At 36.0% G+C, this 15131-nt stretch overlaps 1 protein-coding gene across 2 annotated transcripts in view; it reads right to left on the bottom strand.

Annotated features, from left to right (window-relative positions):
• Nucleotides 1-15131, bottom strand: part of esr2a (estrogen receptor 2a) — a 100971-nt gene that overhangs the window by 19988 nt on the left and 65852 nt on the right. The window contains exon 1 of one of the 2 annotated variants that reach the window (XM_067417001.1): nucleotides 957-1119. The exons of the other annotated variant lie outside the window; for it this stretch is intronic. The gene's annotated coding sequence lies outside the window, so the exon portion shown is untranslated. Of the gene's footprint in view, nucleotides 1-956; nucleotides 1120-15131 lie in introns of those variants that run through there. 2 annotated transcript variants of the gene reach the window in all.

Genomic DNA, 15131 nt, shown 5'->3' on the forward strand with positions numbered 1-15131 from the left:
TAATAATAATTATTACACATGTTCACGTCACATGTATTACTAACCGATAGGCCGGTGTCTTTGCCTAAAAGTTTTAAGATGTCTGAAGTTGTATTACTATAAAACACCAGTTTTAGGAGAAAATTGCATATTAAAATGTCACTGCTTGCTGAGGTCACAACAAGGACACAACTAATGGACATCATTGCTGACTTACAATTAATTTATAAGAAGTATGTTTGACTAGGGGTGTGGTTTATAAATATATATATCAACTATCCATACATTTCAGAGCCTTTTCTAAGTGTAGCAAAAATGCAGCAGGTCAGTAGCCCATTCATGAATCATAGGTACTATTTCCAGCAGTTTTTCTGTGCAGTTGTCATTTTTGCATCATTCATTTTAAAAAAACAACATAATTTTACGTAATGGTATTAAATATACTACATTATATGCAGTTGCAATCACTGGAAAGTGATTTTTTTTAATTATTTTTACTGACAGATAATTCAGATAAATGACTTGATTGCCTTTTTTGTGTCAATGTATGATTATTTACCACAGTTCAGTTTTAAACAGACCTAATTTGTCTATTATAAGATTTTAAAAACAGTCAAGTTTCTTAAATGTTCATAAATTTAGACTGCAGTTTGTGTAAACTTAAATGTATTATTAAGTCATAATAAAACAATTATCTCCATAAAATCACAATGAAATATAGCCTACATTTCCTGAATCAAGATGGAGCTCAATATCATGGTTAAACCGTTCAATAGAGGGAAATTAATATGATGTTCTGCATAATTCCATTAATTAGCCTGCTTACGTCACGTTAGTCTGAACACGTACACATAAACATATCTAGCTACTGTAATCGAGCACGCGCTCTGAATGAAATGAAACCGCAATCCGTTTGATTATAGAGGGAAAGTTTACCCACATTTCTGTAAACGAACGCTGGAAGACAGTGACCCTACCTGTTGCAGTCGCTGTCAGCAGATGGTCCACCGTAAGGCTTGTTTTCTGAGTCGATAAGTATCCCAAACGAGGATTTTATTCGCTAGTAAAAGCCTGTGGAAGGGGAAACGGGCAGTTTTTTGCCGAGCTGTCAAGATACATGTTAAAGTGTGCTCTGCTCCGTCTGTCACTGAACACTCGTACTTATTTGAGTCTGTACGTCATTGACCACACCCGCCTGAATCACCTCCTCCTGCTGCTCAACATCTGCTGAACAAGTGCTAAGCATGTACTTACTCTGTGGGACCATCGTTCGGTTTCTACCTATGGTTTCTACACATAGCAGCTGGATCATTGTCGTTGTGAAAAATATTTTAAACAATATATTAAAAAAAAAAATAACTACAAAATAAAGTAACCTATGCTTGGAATGTCACACAAAAGGATTTTGAAAGGTAGGCAACATTAGTCTTTCAGAAATACGTTCTGATCAAGCTTGAAGAAAGAAAGAAAGAAAGAAAGAAAGAAAGAAAGAAAGAAAGAAAGAAAGAAAGAAAGAAAGAAAGAAAGAAAGAAAGAAAGAAAGAAAGAAAGAAAGAAAGAAAGAAAGAAAGAAAGAAAGATCTTTTTAACCTTTTTGTACATGTGACCCTGGACCACAAAACCAAAAAAAAAAGTCAAATTTTTTTATGTATTGAGATTTACACATCTTCAGAAAGCTGAATAAATACATTTTAAATTGATGTATGGTTTGAAACATTTGGAATCTGTGTGCTAAAACAATCGAAAGTATTGAGAAAATCTTTAAAGTTGTCCAAATGAACTCCTTAGCAATGCATATTACTAATAACAATACATTTTTGATACATTTATGGTTGGAAATTTACTAAATATTTTCATGGAACATGATCTTTACTTAAAGGGGTACTTCAGCGCTGAGAAGATGAATCTGTATTTAAACTTGGTCATTAATGTAGTAGAAATGTGAAATTATTATAAATTATAATATTAATATATTGGAATGGGTCAAAATTATGGATTTTTTCCCAAAAAATCATTAGGATATTAACCCTTTAATATCCTAATGATTTTTTGGGAAAAAAATCCATAATTTTGTCCCATTCCAGTGTATTGTTGGCTACTGTCAGATACCGGTAAATACCCGTGTGACTTATGACTGGTTCTGTGGTCCAGGGTCATATGTATCAAACAATACAGAATGTTTTAAAGTGAAACTAATACCACAAAATCACTGAGTCGATCAAATCCTAATGCGCAGTAATGTTTGCATGGTGGTTGTTGTTTTTGAAAGATATGTAATTTTCCTGGATTATGCCATTAAGGACTTTTTAAAGATATATTAGGCTAATCAAGAGTACAGTACCTGTCAAAAGTTTAGAAACAATTTTTTAAAGGGTTAGTTCACCCAAAAATGAAAATTATTTAATTAATTACTCACCCTCATGTCGGACACCTGTAAGACCTTCGTTCATCTTCAGAACACAAATGAAGATATTTTTGTTGAAAGCTGATGGCCGAGAAAGGCTTCAGTAAGGCCTCCATTGGCATTCAGTACATTCCCACTGACCCACTCACAAGACCCATAAAGGCTCTAAAAACATCGATACAGAGTCCATCTCACTACAGTGGCTGTACAATCATTTTACAATGCGACGAAAATAGTTATTGTGCGCACAAAAATCGGAATAACGACTTTATCCACTAAGTTATTGACGTGAACTTGACGCATGCGCGAGAACATGACGCAGCTCCACCGTTCAGATACATAACGCGGAAGAGGAGGAGGAGCGCCGCTATCGCGTGTTCGAGGTGAGTTCACGTCCGAGACCTACCCGGAAGACAATAACTTGGCGGATAAAGTCATTTAGATTTTTTTTTTTGTGCACAAAAACTATTCTCGTCGCATTGTAACATTATTGTACAGCCACTGTAGTGAGATGGACTTTGTAACGACGTCTTTAGTGCCTTTATGGGTCTTGTGAGTGGGTCAGTGGGTATGTACTGAATGCCAATAGAGGCCTATCTAAAGCCTTTCTCACCCATCAGCTTTCAACAAAAATAAGTTAATTTGTGTCCCAAAGATGAACGAAGGTGTTATGGGTGTCCAACGACATGAGGGTGAGTAATTAATGAGAGAATTATTTTAATTTTTAATTATTTTTGGGTGAACTAACCCTTTAAGCTCACTAAGGCTACATTCATTTAATTTTCAGCATCATTACTCCAGTCTTCAGTGTCACATGTTCCTTCAGAAATAATTCTAATATGATGATTTGCTGCTCAAGAAACATTTTGTATTATCAATGTTGATAAGTTTTGCTGCTTAACATGTTTGGGTAAATTTGTGGTAAGATAAAAAAGAGAGAAATTAATAATTTTATTCTTCAAGGTTTAAAGTTGGATCAAAATTGGAAGGGAGGACATTTATAATGTTACAAAGATTTATATTTATTAAATGCTTTAATAAATTTAATACATTCATTTAATGAATGCAAATAAATGCTGTTCATGTTCGCAGAATATTCCCCAAAGCATCACACTGCCTCCACACCAGCTTGCCTTCTGCCCATAGTGCATCCTGGTGCCATGTGTTCCCCGATTAAGCGATCGGACCACACAGGCCAGCCTTCACTCCCCACGTGCACCAATGAGCCTTGGCCACCCATGACCCAAATCAATCACTGTTCTTTCCTTGGACCACTTTTGATAGATACTGACCACTGCAGACCGGGAACACCCCACAAGAGCTGCAGTTCTGGAGATGCTCAGAACCAGTCATATAGCCATCACAATTTGGGCTTGTCAAACTCGCTCAAATCATTACACTTGACCATTTTTCCTGCTTCTAACATATAATATACAAAATATTCACTTGCTTTCTAATATATCCCACCCACTAACAGGTGCCACAAACTACTAGAGTTACTCACTTGACCAAGTAACAACTCTCAAAACCAAAGCACGGATGATATGAAGAACAGTTTACAAATGTTTCATCCAATAAACCCCAGAGCTGTCATTTTTTCATTTATGTAACTGATGATAAAGCAATATTTGGGAAACTTGTTTAACCTATATAGCCAAAGACAATGTGTGTGTGTGTGTGGGGGGGGGGGGGGGGGGGGGGGAGCACATTCAGCAGCACAAATGGAAGACAAACAAATAGTTTAAGTGGAGAAGTGGGTCTGACGTTTTTGGCCTATTTACAGTCATAGTTTTTGGACCTCAGGGAATGAAAATGAATGGTAGTAAATTGTGCAATTTAACAAGGGCTCACAATGCACCGTAATGGCTCTGTAAATGTAACAAGGTAGAGTCATCGCAACAGGAGAACAGGGCTTTAAGCAGAAGCACAGGCAAAATGTTTTTCTCCCACTTTCTCTGTGCACCTGCATTCAGGATGCCAGATAACAGCCATGTAACCTGCTGAGATGATTGCCCCCGTTACCCCTTGCATCTCCCAAGCTCCAGCTCTCAGAGTTCTGCTAGTGTATGTCTGGTGATTACAGCTACCTTGCCAGCCACAGGAGCCTAACGTATTTGTTGTGTCCTAAATTATTAATAATTGCGACTCACCTCTGGCCATCTCACTTGTTTAAATGTGCTCAGTAAGAGATTTCCTTTCCTTCCTTTTCCAAGTTGGCAACATACTATACTAAATTATAGCAAGATACACTTTTTTGCTCTAAAAAAATCATATTTGGTCCCTTTTCACAGACTAGTACTTTCACTTTCACTAGTAGTTTAATTAATTTGAGCAGAATTGAAAAAAGTCTGACGAGGGAGACCAAAAATGTGCAATAGTGCGGGTCCCCAGGACAGGTTTGAGAAGCACTGCTAAAGCCTAGCTAATTAACAGAGTTAAATGGTACATACTTGTGGTGTTAAAAATTATAGCCATAACGTAGCTTGTTAAAACATACAGCCGAACACTAAACAGCAATGCAGGCATGGATAAACCGCAGGTCAGCGACACCTGAGCTTGTGATCTGTCATCCTCAGTGCTCTAGTAATCTGGAAGAAGAGAGTCTGCACATCAGGAGCGCTGTTCGCTCCTCTTCAGATCTCATTATTACTGCAAGAAATGGGCCTTGCTGATGAAATAAAATGGAAGAATAAGGAAAAAATAGGGCTGACTAACAGTGATGTACCTAATCGAGACAGGTCTGCCTGGGTAATAATCATCATTCGGTGAGGAAGACCTCTTGCCCGACTGTAAAGCCTTCTCTACTTTCATGAAATCTGAAACAAGGTGGAAAATGGAGGGGAAAGGGGGAATTAGCACTATAATAAGGAGAACAGACCAGTATTGAATTTGCCTGCCTACCAAAAACGATATGACTGGCAGCGAGGGAAAATAGTGTACCCTAAGCGGCATTTACATTGAATTACATTGTATTTACATACACACGAATGCAGGACACACACATTAGTGTCGTGAATGAATCAGTTAGTGTAAATGAATCAGTTACACAACAGTTCAAAAATTGTATTATTGTTATTGAAAAATGTATTTGAGAACACTCTAAACAAACTCCAATTTGGGTTTTTTTTAACCCAAAGGCTGGGTAAATATAGGACAGAACACGTTGGGTTAATTGTAAGCAGTAAATTGGGTAGCTAAGGTTAAATGTGCTGTATGTACGTGTTTGACTGAACGTAGGCATAAAAATACCTAAAAATATGTTTGAATATATTTAGGAAACAATGCTAAAGCCAGTTATTCTACTTTAAAATGTGCTTTCCGTGTCGGAATGTCTATTTTGGTCACCGATAACGCACTTGCCAGTTTTATACAATAGTATTTCGACACCACGGGTTGCCAGAAAACAAAGCGTATTTCTGCCATGGAAGCCAGAAAAAAAATTGGGTCAGAGACAGCAGACTCATACCTGAACTAAATAGCTTGTGTAAGTTTCCTCACCCTTCCATTGTTAATGCTCTCGTTCCAGTAGCGTGAACGTCGATTTTTGGGCAAACAATATTTAGATATTGGATTGCAGTACCCATTTCAACCACCAGCTGTCATTCTTACATGAACCCAACACAATGGCATGATTTAACCCAGCATAGTGGATTCTTTTTTACTATAATACTAGCTTCTTTCTTACTTCATACATGAATGTCTATGGATTAACATAAATCCTCTAAACTTTTTTTTTTAAATTAGACAACCGCTTGCATGATAATTCCTTTATTACCTTATTCCTATATTTTAAAGTACAGTATATTTTATATAGTTTTTTAATACACATTGCCAACATTGAACAAATATTTGGAGTAAAAACGAAACATTTAGAAGTAATTCTCTCATAGCTGAAATATGCGGTGACTGGCTCCCTAACCTGTCCAGAAACAATCTGTGTACTGTTCTGAGAATATTTATTTACATCATTAGTAGGCTATTTGTATTCTGTATCTTTTTTAATAAAATTGTATGCAAGGGCATCCACCTTTCCATCACGTGAATACCAACACGACAGTTTAGTTGACTCATCACACGCATAAAATTAAACAACATACAGCACAATAACGTATTTATAAATACAATAAAAATGTAGGACTACACAACATACGTCTATTTTACTAAAGCCATGGAGCTGTATTGCTGTCTCCTAAAGGATCACAAAAAGCCAGTGATGAATAACTTAAACCTGGGTTAGGTTATGTCTGACCCAGGACCTGGGCTACAAAAAAACCTCCCAAATACCGAAAACAAAGCCCCCCTAAAATGACCCAAATAGCTCAACCCAAGATTTGGGTAGAAAACAAAATTCCCAATAGTGAAACAAAGCCTCGGCAGCTGGACATCTCTGAGAAACACACATTAGTGGCGTTTCTCCATGAATCCATTTGTTAAATTAATGATTTAATGGCTCACTCATCAACACAGTCATCAACTCAAATAACAATATAATCTGCAGAATGCGTCACTGAAAAACCATCAGTAAACTGCAGACTGGAATCTGTAAACACAGACAAGCGAAGTGATAGACTAAAAGTCATTTAGTGCTGGAGCAAACAAAGCTGAGAACCAGAACTAGCTCTTGTATAAGTTTTACTTGGATATAATTATTGCAAAAAACATCTGCAAGAATGATTATGATGCCGTCATTTATCAGCATTTATTCAAGTGGTAGGCTGTGTGGCAATAAATATGATATAATCAATTTTCCTGTTAGCATAAAAACCAAAACATAAATTGCAGAGTCAGAGGGAGAAAATGCCAGTGGGCAGAAAAATGCCTTCCTTAAAAAAACGTGCAGTAAATGTGCCACAACATCAACAACTTCCTCTCTCACTTCTACAAAGCTTCATGCTGACCTCTGATGCCCTTGTGGGTCATCTTGAACCCCTGGCATTGGCATGACCCTGGCAGCACAAGTCAGGAGGTTTTAATTCCTTGTTCAGGAGGCCCTGTGTCACTGAACCAGTGTTCTTCAAGGTTGTTTGTGGCAGTGGGTCTGGGATCTTCCTCTTCTTTACAAATCAATCATTCTCTGGAAGCGGATACTTCTTCTTTTCTTGTCAGCTGTTTTCCGGCTCCGGGCTCTTGTGACCTGTGCAGCAGATGGTAAAGATGAAATGACGGTGGGATACGGGTTTGTCGAGTGCTGCAGATAAGATACGCTCTCAAGTACCATTTTTCAGTCTGACTGTATGGTTGTTGCTCAACCTATCAAAAGCCAAGCTCTCTCACCTAATTTATTGAGTTCTCATTACACAATGGCAGAATCCCACCATATCTTATCTACTGTTAGTTAGGCAGCTACTAATAAGCTATAGATCTCAAGTATTCAAGTACTTTATTGACATCGTGTAGAACAAGGAAATTACTTGTGACAGCCCCACATGTGCAGTAAAAAAATACAAGAGAAAATTTTTAAATTTCAAATAAAATAACACAAATAGTTAAAGCGCGTATGTAACAATGACAGCTAGTGGTTGAAATGAGAACTGCAGTCCAAAATCAAAATACTGTTTGCCCCGTCCCCTCCTCAGACACACAGGTTGCCAGTTTGAGGACACGCAACAGGACAGAGAATTTAGTTGATGAGTTACTTGATGAGCTGATTTAATCACGTTATAATGTGCTTTTTTAGATTTTTTTGATGGATGCCGAGGCTTTTTAGGTCAGGTAGAATCTGCGATCTCCGACCCAGTTTGTTTGTTGGCTTCCAAGGCAGCAATACACTGTGTTTTCCGCCAACTGGCAACCTGTGGTGTCGAAATAATGACACCTATTTGACGAATCATGCATTTCCAAAGCACGATTTTCCCAAAGATTTCATAATAATAGAGGACATTTCACAAATGCCAATCAACAGGCAGTGGGCGGAGCTTGGCGCTGATTGGTTTAAAGTTGAAGAGTCGACAGACATGACAGATTGATCTTTCTGTGGTGTGGTGACATCAAGGAACACCAAGGGTGCTTCTCATTTCTTATTTGTGACTGAAAATGTATTTTGACTATTTTGAGAATTGAATTTTCTAAAAACCTGAAAACTATGAGAACTGTGGCTGTGTTTAAGGCAGTGTGTTTTTATCTTGATCAATTCCTACCGCCATATTAATTTCCAATCAATTCCCCAATTTCCCCTTGCCAGATGCCAGATCCAGACAAAGTAATCAATCTGAAAGGATCATCCAATCAGTGCCAAGCACTACCCACTGGCTGTTGATTGGCATTTGTGAAATGTCCTCTATTATTATGAAAAATATCTTTGTGAAAATTGTTAAGAAAGGGGGCTGAATCATTTTGCACACCCAATTTTTCAGTTTTTGATTTGTTAAAAAAGTTTGAAATATCCAATAAATTTCGTTCCACTTCATGATTGTGTCCCACTTGTTGTTGATTCTTCACAAAAAATTACAGTTTCATATCATTAGATTTAGATTTCGATTTATGCATTTGGCAGACACTTTTATCCAAAGCGACTTACATTAGGTACACATTTTACATTATTGTCAGTTCTTTTGAACTGTTCTTTTGTTCTTTTGAACTCAAATCATTATGTTTGAAACCTGAAATGTGGCCAAAGGTCGCAAAGTTCAAGGGGGCCGAATACTTTGGCAAGGCACTGTATGTGTGGAAGAGGTAATTGTGAAATACATTTAAAAAAAAAAAATGTTTTCATTTAATTTTACAAAATAAATAGATGCATTATTTATTTAATTAATATTTAATTAAGTTAATTATTAAATAAATTATAAAAATAAATTAATTATGTAATTATTTCAGAATAAACTGGTACATGTAATTGTTGTTTTATTGAATTCATTATTTATTGAATTATTTCATTTTGAGTAATTTGGTCCTCCATATACAGACCCTTTAACCATATGTATATAATAGAAAAGTTAAATACAAGATAAAATAGTAAATACATATCAATAATTAGCATAGCAATACAATAAATAAATGCAATATAAAAGCTAAGGAATCATCATACAAAATATTTTAAGTTGCTCAGAATATTGGCAAATTGCCATAAACAGTGTTAATGCAAGAGTAACCAACACTATTATTATTGCACAAGTGTATAGCAGCAGGAATTATTATTGTACTTAGTTATTATTAAACATTGAATCACACATTGCCAACAGAGCTTATTATACATGGTCAAACAGGGAGATATCAGAGTTCAACAGTTATTGCTGTTGGAAAAAGCTATTTAGTCTGTTTGTGCATAAATAGACTAAACACACACACACACACACACACACACACACACACACACGTTGGTCTATGTGGTTTACAGGGACTCTCCATAGGCGTAATGGTTTTTATACTGTACAAACCATATTTTCTATCCCCCTACACTGCCCCTGCCCCTAAACCTACCCATCACAGGAAACATTCAGCATTTTTACTTTCTCTAAAAAACATCATTTAGTATGTTTTTAAGGCCATTTGAATTATGAGGACATTTGATATGTCCTCATAAACCACATTTATAGTGTAATACCAGTGTAATACCCATGTAGTTATACAAATGTGTGTCCTCATAAACCACATAAACAGGCTCACACACACACACACACACACACACACACACACACACACACACACACACACACACACACACACAAAGCTGCTCTGATTTCTACACCCAAAACTTTTCTAGCAAAATAAAACAAATATCTTGCACAATATCTAGAAGATAAAAATATAAAACAGTAAAATAAATAAAATGTGGGCATCACACATTACAGAAAAATCTTTCATGGATGTCAAGAGGGAAACTTACTTTTAGTGTCAGGAATAAATATTAAAATAAAAGAATGAACATTAATTATTCTCATTACTGTAATTATGTGGCTGCACTGAATATTGAATGATAATGGAGTGTCTATTCACACCAAGTGCAAATAGCGTGCCTTGTTGGCAAATGCTATTGGCACTAACTTCGCCTAACAATGCCTGGTTGGGTCAAACAATATATATATATATATATATATATATATATATATATATATATATATATATATATATATATATATATATATATATATACTCTTTATATTTTCAATATATATACATATTAATATATATATTAAAGCTTGTGTTTAACGTCTTCAATGCGCAGTCAGTAAAGCATGTGGCTAACGGATCATTGTTTTGATGTGATTAACATGGGTTTATCACCTATGCTGCTGAAATAATAATCAAATACAAAAACCCAAGCTCACTAAAGCCGTATTTGGATGGGATTACTTTTCTGACACTGACATTAAAATGGATAGTCTTTGTAGTTTTTTTCCGATTCATTTATGAATTATTGTAATTTTAGTCCGATAACCACAGTGGTGTGGGTATGACGCCACTTTGTAGGCCAACTGGCAGGTCATAACACACAAAAAATTGGATTTTCCCATAGCTTTTAAATTATCACTAAAAACAAGGTCTGTGGTCAACAAAAGGTTATAATACTTGCACGTTTTGTCCATCAAGTTAAATCATCACAGATAAACACAACTTTTATGAATTTTTAAGCCTACAATACAGTCAGTCGCCAGAAGTACAAGGCTAAAAGCAGGCTATAAACGAACTATAGCCTACCATGGTCCCACAATTTCAATGTCACCATCACTAAGCTTCCGACAACTCTTCCAGTAAATCTCAAAACATTTTCCCAGAAGGTTTGAGTAAGAAAATCTCCCGATTACCCTCTGTAGTCCCATTTAACCAATTGTTAACAGTCACCTTTTTCAAAACACATAACAGCTTCAAAAAATATAAAATAAAACATGAAAATGTCTTGAGCTTGTGTTCACCACAGACCTTATTTCAGCCATTTAACCAAAACTCATTGACTTCGAGAAGATGGAACCGGAAGTGCTAAAATGCTAATTTGCTTCCACGTTTTGGCCTACAAAATGATTTAATACCTGCACCACTCTACAGAAATGAAATGAAAGCATGCTGAAGATTGATGTGCAAATGGTAGCTCAGGTAGGTCAAAAAAACAAGAGGAGAAGCGTTAGGATAATACAACATCAGCAATCGCTGACAGTCGAACGGGATTACCATTTCCTGAGGTAATTCTTCCAGACCTTTTTACAGAAGGTAAAAGTCATCGTAATCTTTACTGAAATTTTCCATAATGATTACTGAGATGGCACATTCGGATGGGACTAAAATAACCGAGAAGCTCTGGTAATAATAACTTTACCCTACCTATACATGGTAGAACTTTAGTACCTTAATAGATGTGCAAATCCTGCCTTAAATAAGTGAATATGCTTTCTAAAGCACAGAAAAAAGCATGCAGAGTTATGTTTTTTTTTTAAATAAACACAAAAAACTGAGAATATTATAGGTTCAGACATAGGTTCAAACAATTTGAGCTGATTAAAATAACAAATAATCACTGATTAGTAATAACTTGATTAGTCAAATTACACCTAACAATTTCTATTGACTAATCAGAATTAATATTTGTGTAATCTGACAAAATACTGAAATAAGACGACACGTAAAACCTACTACTGCAGCAGATCATTACATTTACTGTCAACTGAAACGAAATGTGAGCCTTAGACATTATTTTATTAAGGAATTTCTAGTATGACAGGAAGTTTGAAATCTGTCAGAGTTGTGAATTCAGTAATGTGATAAAATTCTGTTATTCATTGAAAAGAGGACTGCAGACTCTGAAGAGCCAATTTACAGACCTCAGACAATGCATTATTCAAATCTTGTATAAAAGAGTGCAGTCAGTTTATCAAATTTCACTGGATAGCTGCTGAAAACACTATAATTCATATTCTGACTGTGACTTCTGACCATATTTTCATAGGCATGAATAGGTTATATTCCTCTGGTTAAATGAATGCTTTCTTGGAAGCTGAAGAGTTACAAAGTACATAGAATTATAACTCTGCAGCGGTCTAACCAACTGCAGAATCTACCCAAACACAGTGTTTTATTATTATTATATATCACACTAGAAATTGACAACAGTAAAATGGAAAAATGGGTATATGCTTCACGAGAAATTGAAACAGATTTAGTGAAGAGGGAAAGAAGCAGAAAGGAAACGAGAATGAAGACATTTCAGACTCAGCTGCACAATCCCTGGAGATTTCCCTTAGAGAAAAAACACATGTGACCACATGCACATGAATGTCACATGTCAAAACATGTTAAAAGCATAATAATTAATAATAATAATTTGTAACATTTAAATAGCGCTTTTCTAGTTACTCAAAGTGCTTTACATATAGAAGGGTGGAATCTCTTCAACCACCACCAATGTGCAGCATCCACCTGGATGATGTGACGGCAGCCAGAACGCCCACCACACACCAGCTGATTGCTGGAGAGCAGCCAATCGATAAATGGGGATGATGGACAGAGACCAATGGGCAAATTTGGCCAGGAAGCCAGAGTTACACCCCTACTCTTTTTTTACTTTTCTGTAAGGGTAGAGATTTTTGTAGACATCTTACCAGAGACAGTTACGGACCAAAGCCTCTCAGACCTTAACTCATTTAACATTAGCATATGAACACACATTCAGCAGCAGTTTGGTCAGCACTGTCACATTTGTTAAGAGAGAATAACCAGAAGTAAAAAGCTGGGAACATATCTTTTGTATTTTCCCTTTAAGACAAAACAGGCAAGACTACTACTACTACTACTACAATGTTTTTTGTTTGTTTGTTTGTTTGTTTTTTTACATTGAGAGATGAAAATAACCCATTATATTCCATGCTATAAGATACTATATATACTGTAAGAGTATCACGCCAACATCATAATCTTAAACATAATCTTAAGGGTGTTACATTTTGGACAATTTCATGCTCCCAACTTTGTTGGAATAGTTTGGGGATGGCCCCTCCCTGTTCCAGCATGACTGTGCACCAGTGCACAATGCAAGGTCCATAAAGACATGGATGAGTGAGATTGGTGTGGAGGAACTTGACCAGCGTCCTGAGCTCAACCTGACTGAACACCTTTGGGATGAATTCGAGCGCGACTAATTGACTGCGAGTGAGGCCTTCTCGTCCATCATCAGTGCCTGACCTCACAAATGTGCTTCTAGAAGAATGGTAAAAAATTCCCATAAACCTTGTGGAAAGCCTTCCCAGAAAAGTTGAAGCTGTTCTATCTTCAATAGGTGGGCCAACTCCATATTAAACGTTAAGGATTAAGAATGGGATGTCCTTAAAGTTCATGTACATGTAAAGGCAGGCGTCTCAAAACTTTTGAGAGATATCTTGTCCTTGTAACAGTTTAGGGGCTGATCCTTTTATCAGTTTCCCATCCTGTTATAATGTAATTTTTCTTGCTGTTCATGGTCGGGGACTATTTTTTCCAGTGGAAGGGAAGCTTTAGCGATTTTACTTATTCACGATACAGCACTAGCCTCGAGAACTTAATTGCTTTTATAAAATGGTCACCACACAATACAAATATTAAAGGTACAAAAAAAAAAATAGCAATGCAACTTTCATGATGTAAAAATCACTAAAAGCCTTCCTTCTGTTGGAAAAAATTGTCTAACCATGAACAGCAACAGAAGTTACATTATTACGGCCTCAGATGGTAACTCGATCTCTCTCTCTCTCACAATACTCTTCTACATAATACAGTCAGCTTCAGTGAATAACATCAACCATAACAAACATACATTTACATTGCTAAGAGCTAAGAGTGGTTGCTAATGGTGTTGTTGTGTAAATAACAACCTTTATTTTCTAAAAAGTCAAAAAGAATCCTATGAATGCCAGTTGTTTTCAAGAGGTCAATAGTCTCTTCATAATCAACTGCATTTAAATCAGGCATTTAAATACTATTGTTTTTAACTATATCTACTCTGATGCCAATGGATAAAATCAAGTCCCTCCTATATATATATATATATATATATATATATATATATATATATATATATATATATATATATATATATATATATATATATATATATATATATATATATATATATATATATATATATATATATATATATATAATAAAACATACTTAGCATTACAGTAGTAAACTGAGTGAGAACCAATGCTCTTTTGCCATATACAACATGATATTTTGGCTATCACTTGCATTCATTCAAGGAAAGAGGGTGACATTTGAATGACTAAATGACTATAGTCAAAAAAAGCTATGTCAATGAAGTGATGTTTACAGAGAAAAAAAACATGAAGCAATATTGTGAACAAGGCTTGGGCTCCTCTGAGGGCCTGATTTCTTGCAGTGAGACAGCTGGATTTATTGCCAAGCCATGCTTCACATTCTCCGCTGGTACATGCTGTGACATGGGAGTAGGGTTTTGATTCTGGAAAACCATTAAAGTAACACACACACACACACACACACACACACACACACACACACACACACACACACACAAACAGATATAAAAATTAAATGAATGCCATTGTTTTGACTTTGCTTTCTCAAATTAAGATTTATAATTTACTTTAGAAAGAACTAAAGGCAGCAAATCTCTTTTTTCCACACGAGTGTGGAAGAACATTGTGAAGGTCGAGGATGATGCAGCAGGAGACAGTATTTAATGGCTTTGGAGTACTGAAGATCCTCATAACACACTGCTATTGGACAGCCTCATTCTCTGGGCTGACAGACACCTCTCTTTCTTTTCAGTTGGCCTGGACTTTAAAACACTCAGTTAACTGATATA

Source organism: Pseudorasbora parva, chromosome 15 (genome assembly GCF_024679245.1).
Source record: "Pseudorasbora parva isolate DD20220531a chromosome 15, ASM2467924v1, whole genome shotgun sequence".
In the NCBI taxonomy this organism is placed as follows: domain Eukaryota; kingdom Metazoa; phylum Chordata; class Actinopteri; order Cypriniformes; family Gobionidae; genus Pseudorasbora; species Pseudorasbora parva.